General features: G+C 40.1%; 1 long non-coding RNA gene across 1 annotated transcript; it reads left to right on the forward strand.

Moving 5' to 3' along the window:
* Nucleotides 1-1,884: 1,884 nt before the first annotated feature.
* LOC135310658 (uncharacterized) lies at nt 1,885-4,840 on the forward strand. Its single transcript, XR_010370753.1, has 3 exons — nt 1,885-2,115; nt 3,028-3,155; nt 4,646-4,840. It is a non-coding gene; the product is annotated as an uncharacterized LOC135310658 (long non-coding RNA).
* The last annotated feature ends 891 nt before the right edge of the window (nt 4,841-5,731 follow it).

A 5,731-nucleotide genomic window follows, 5' to 3' on the forward strand; every position in this document is an offset into this window, starting at 1 on the left:
TGTAGCCTGCATTTGAAGTAGAACTGGTATTAGGAATAGATCATAAAATATCCCCAGATTTTGTGTAAGCTATTCAGTCTACAAGGTATTATTTCCTCACTAAAACACATCTTGTTGGACCAAGCATTACTTCAGTGAAAACTGTCTTCAATAAATAAGCCTAGAGGTGTGATATGAATACAGTGGTGTGACAGCAGTACATATTTGAAAATGTAGCTTGCTATTGCAGGTACATGTATTCCTGCATTAAACAGCTGCTTTTACACACATGCATGCACACAAACAGATGCACATAGTTTGTTCTTTCAGTATTTGCAGTCCAATTAGCTTGGGTGAAAGAAATTATGCCATATATGGCTTACGGTAACTAGGTAAGTGACTTCCACAGCAGGTACAGAACATGTCTAATAACTGCCACTCCCAAACATAGATCTTGCTGATCCTTCCTGAGTCATTAACCCTGCCTTGCCTTTCATCATATGTGCAGAGACACACAATATCCTAGCACCCACATATCCTCCTCACTGCTTTTCTCTCATCTCTCTTTGGCTTAATATTACATATTAAGTTTTATGTGAATTATCTACATAGAATGAGTATGCTAGGTCAGGAAGTTTCCCCTTCCAAACAAATAAATGCATTCTAATTCCTTTCTTTATTTCTTTCTGTCAGGAGAAAAAATAAGCTTCATTTGGTTTCAGCATGGGAGATCAGAGGCTGCAGTATTAAAATGACCATTTGCTTCTCAGCTTGCTCAAGTCTCTTGTCTTCAACATGTAAAGAAATTAGCAGAAACACACATGCTTTCAAGAATATTTTGACCTGAGAGTAGTATGTGAAGAGAGAAAACAAATTGCTACTAGAAAAAGGAGAAGGAAAAATCAAAGCTGGGTTTGAATCTTTAAAAAATATATTAGAACATTTCCTTAACCAAATAAATGTGTAATAATTTTTTTCCCAATCCTGGATGTACTCATAATATATAGTTAAATTACAGGCATATGTATTTGCTGCGTTCTCTTAAATATTTCCACTATGCTTTGAATGAAGTGTCAAACTCCATAATGAATTGGTTTGTTCTTTAGATAGTGTTGGACATGCTCGTGTTTGCCTGAACTCAATGTGTGTGGGAGGCTCAACTTCTCAGGTGGTGTTTAACTTCTTGCAAGATGGGGGCCCCTGTTTCTGCTTTAGATGAAGTGTGTGAGCTACTTTTAAAATATATTTTTAGTTTTAGGCAAAACATTCTTTCTGTGAGTCCGGTTACGTGTCAGCCTAATTCCCATACACCTCAAACACAAATCACCAGGGAAACAAATACATGTTAAAATTCCAAATATGCTTTAGTGCAGCACAATGGTTAAGAATTTCTTCTCTGTCTTTTTTTTTTTTTTTTTTTTTTTTTGGTTTTGTTTTTAAGGCCAGTTAGTGCAGTATTAGGTAGGTCTCTCTGGCCACATTCCCAGAATTTAACAGTGGGGGCCTTGTGGAATGCTAAACGATGTGTATAACAGCATTCAGGCTCTCCGTGAGCCAATCCGTCAAAACATTTGCTGCTTTGAAAATGAGGTCTTCAAAAAATGGGCATATGGAACTTATTAGACTGTTTGGTGGAGTTCAGGCAGCAGAGCCCAAGAGAAGCATAAAAACATTTGAGGACACAATTCTACCTTAAGGTAATAGGATCTCTAAACTGTTCTGTTGCAATCAAGTACATACAAAATACAGGCAAGAAACATCCTGAATGGAGTCATTTGACTTTCCAAACAGTCACAAGACCTTAAGTAAAGAAACTGTAATAGTAGTAAAAAAGTAGTGGTTTGATTGCAGCAATTGCTGGTAAGTTTGGTTCTGTTTCCTCAGTAGAGTGTATTGATTTTTGGCTCTTAACAGTTCAAGTTCTATCGAGGAGTTCTGACTCATGGTTTCACTGTAGTGGATTTCTGTGTCTCTGATGCATTGGCAGTGAGGATCAATCAGTCATCTTGGAGATGAAAAAAAGACAGTGCTGCAGAAAAAAGAAACAAATGAGCTGCCATTTTCCAGCACCTGCTTGTACCTTCTTCCAAGTGACTTCCCATCCCTGTTGCCCAGTGAGCACAGAATGACCCCAGAGTGAGTAGATCATCCCCTTGCAGTGTTGAATGATAAGGCAAACTGCACAAATGACTCAGACTAAATTTTGGCTTTGGCACCCAGGACAAGAGATAGCACTGTGTTTTGCTGCTCTAGGGGTGGCTCTAGAGCAGACTGTTACACAGAGTCCTTCTTTGGGGACTGAATTAGAAGAGGGTGGAGGAATCTGTGCTATCCCTATACTCTCTCCCTTCCTCTCATCTACTCTGGCATTCCTCTGACCATGAAACTGTGGCCTGTGCAGGGTCTTTAAGCCACACTGCTAGTTTTGGTCACTACTGCAAAGAATTAAAAGAACACCCCATTCTTTGATAGCCCCTTTCATACAATTGGATGCTCCAGGTCAATGTAGTATTTATGGACTTCTGACCAAATTCTTCTGTCCCATAAAAACACTGAAAGCTAAGGTTTGGGACTTTATTTTGTTGATGTATCTGTACTCAAGGATAGCTTTCTTTTTGTGTGGCTGTAGTGCAAGGAGGCAACACAAGATACTGACATATGAAAAGTATATTGTTACCTTTTAAAGTAAGGTTGGTGCCCTCTGCCTCTATACTGTAGAGCAGTCACTGTTATCCTAGTGTTTGAATCAAGAACTGGATTACATAGCAGGTTTTGGCAGTGTGGTGCTGTTACACAGAATCTCACAACTATTGTTCTTAGCAGGCAAGCAAGTTTGTAACCTTTGCAGGGGTGATGGACAATAATCCCATGGCATAGAAGTGTTCTGCTATCAAGTGATGCTGAAGTTATTTGTCATAGATATAGTCAGGATACCTGCAATGTCAGTCATATGCCTCATCTCTCATTTCTTGTCTTAATCCAGTTCTGATTTACACTGCCTGTCCCTGCTGTGCCCCTGTTTTCAGTCTCCTGTGTTGCTTCCTCTAGGGCAGGATGCTGCTGAGTGCACAGCCTTTCTTCTTGGGGCATATGGAGAGGGAAAGGGCTGGAGAAGGGCTGCTCTCTCACTTGATGTGCTCTAGCAGGCAATGTGACTTCCATTCCATTGCAGCCAGGTAAGCTGCTGCCCATGTGACGCCCCCAAGGATCTGTGTGGAAGGAACTTGGCATTATCAATGCTGCGCTGATTTTTTTCAACCCCTACAATAGAGTAAAGCATCCCAGAAAATAGGTCTCAGCCCTTAGACATTATAATGGCTGGGGAAGAGAGCAAGGAGGGAGAAAGAAACATCTCTGCCTTCAATCACAGCCCCCTGGAAACCTCACTGACCCTTGTGCAACAAGTTTAATATGACACTTGGCAATACCAGGAGACTTTATTTGTTATCATTACTACCAGGAATTCACATAGCAGTGCCCCTATCTACTCTGAATAAATGCTGTATTGTTTTCTATGCAAAGGTCCTTAAAATAAGCTGTGGCATCCATCAGAAACTTTCCTTTTTACTTTATTCTCTGTATTTGGAAGAGACTCCTGAGACAGAAAAACTTCCTGGGAATTGGACACTACTGTATGAGTGGAAGCTTTTGAAAAAGGAAATTGTCTGTAATGGGTTTGTGGTTGCCTCTATTACCGGGCTGCAGTGAATGCGTAAATCAAGTTAAACTGCAGATATATTCCCAGACCCCTTTGTCACCGATTTTCCCACCTGAGGCTAACCAGCCTGCCACATTCAAAAGCTGAATTTTCACATGGCAGAGGCATTACACCAGAAGCATGGTTCTGGACCCAGGGCAATATTTTTGCCTGTAATGCAGCAAGAAAGAAAATCTCAGAACTGCCTGGATAGAAAGTTCAGAAGTGCTGTGCTTTGGCCTTCTGCCACTCCTTTTGAAGTCAGGGACTTCTCCCATTGTGTTATATTTTAACAGAGTCAGAACTATGTTGAAATCCTTTTAAAAAAAGCCCACCTGCTATTTTCAGTGCATGGTTTTATCAAGCCAGAAGATTTTGATGCTGGAAAGTGTTGTGAGATTTTGTAAAACCCAGAGGCAGACTCCTTGATTGCTTCATGTTAGCCCTATCTCTTCAAGGTGTTCCTGAGTCTCTTCCTGACACCATAAGAGTAGTGCTGCAGCTGACCCTCTGGTATTGCCTGCTTCTCATCCCTCCGTGGCAAAATGTGAGGAGGAACATGTGAAAGAAAGTCAGGAGCAGCATTACCTCCAGCAGCTACTCTGGCTGTAGGCCTACTGGATGTATCACTGTGCGTCCTGTGGGATGGTCCCATCCTTTGTGCTGTCTTCCTTCTCTTTTCTGTGTGCACCACTGTAGTTCCCAGCTGCTCATGGTCCTGTGCATGAGATTTTTCCAGGAAGGTTAGTCATGTAGTAGACTTTAATCTTAATTGAATTTTCTTAAGTCTTACTGGTTTACTACTCAAGGTTCACTCCTGGAGTAACTAAAGAAATGAAATATTTGATATTGAGATCTGTCTGTATTATGCTTTCTGTTATGGCTGATACCTATTGAGACATTAAGATTTGTTCTGCTTAAGTTATTTTATTTATATAATTTTAATCTCTTTTACTTTCTATTCTACAGCCGCTTCCTAAGGGATTTGTGCCTGGAAAATTAGAAGAATGAGCCATATAAGTCCATGAGAGAGGTTATAAAATAAACATTATACCATGTGTGGGGTAACATTTTTTACTGCAAGTGGCTGCTCTAACTTTCTGGCATTTATACACATGGCCATCTGTTTGAAGGCTGTTTGAAGTGGCTGTATTCCAGAATTTATGTAACTTGCTTGTAGAAAGGAAATGACATCATTTAGTTTCCTGAAGAATATTACCAATGCCAGAACTAAGGAAATAAAATCTACAATAAATAGAAATGTATTTTTAAAACTTTTTCCCTTTTACAGTAGGCCACCTCTCCATTCTGGTCTGACCATCCCTTCAAAGCAATGGCAAGCCCCAGAAACCCCGTTCATTTCACATGCATTTTCATAAACATTGGTAGCAGTGGACTGCAAGCCACTGCAACCTACATGGTTGCTGAAATTAAATCTGTTGAGACAGGACTGAATTAATACAATGGCAAAGCCTGTAATTTGCCTCCGTTGAAAGATATAGGCATAAACTAACAACAGCAACTTCATAGTTAGACTGGGTGAAGTTTCAGAGCTTTCAAGTGACCATGAAAGAGCAGCAGTTCTTTGTCATGCCTGGAAGAAACATGCAAATCCATTAATATGAGATAAGCAGTTTAATACAAACCCATATTAGGGTTTAAACTGAAGGAAAGTTTACGTTATTAGAGTATGCATAAAGGCTGTGTATGTTCTGAGACATTTGTTTTAAATCTTCGCCACCAGGCTTTAAAGGTTCTCAGCTGGTGATTGCAACTGAGCTGTGTTGAGTTACATCACATGAGGGCTTCCTCCTACTCTGTCTCGTCAAGAGCTTTTCAAACTTTTGTCTTGGCTGATAATTCCTGTTTTAGTGACTGCTTTGTCTACAGAAGTTGTCAAGTGAAGTAAGGACTACTGGATCACCTAGCTAGCAGCCCAAATAAAGTAGTAAGGTAATTTACTTTTTATAGAGTGTTTTGGTTGGAGTGTGCATTTGATTTTCTTTGTGTGAAAGGTAATGCAAAATAGACAAGTCATACTCCCAGAAAGCCAAC

Source organism: Phalacrocorax carbo, chromosome Z (genome assembly GCF_963921805.1).
Source record: "Phalacrocorax carbo chromosome Z, bPhaCar2.1, whole genome shotgun sequence".
NCBI lineage: Eukaryota > Metazoa > Chordata > Aves > Suliformes > Phalacrocoracidae > Phalacrocorax > Phalacrocorax carbo.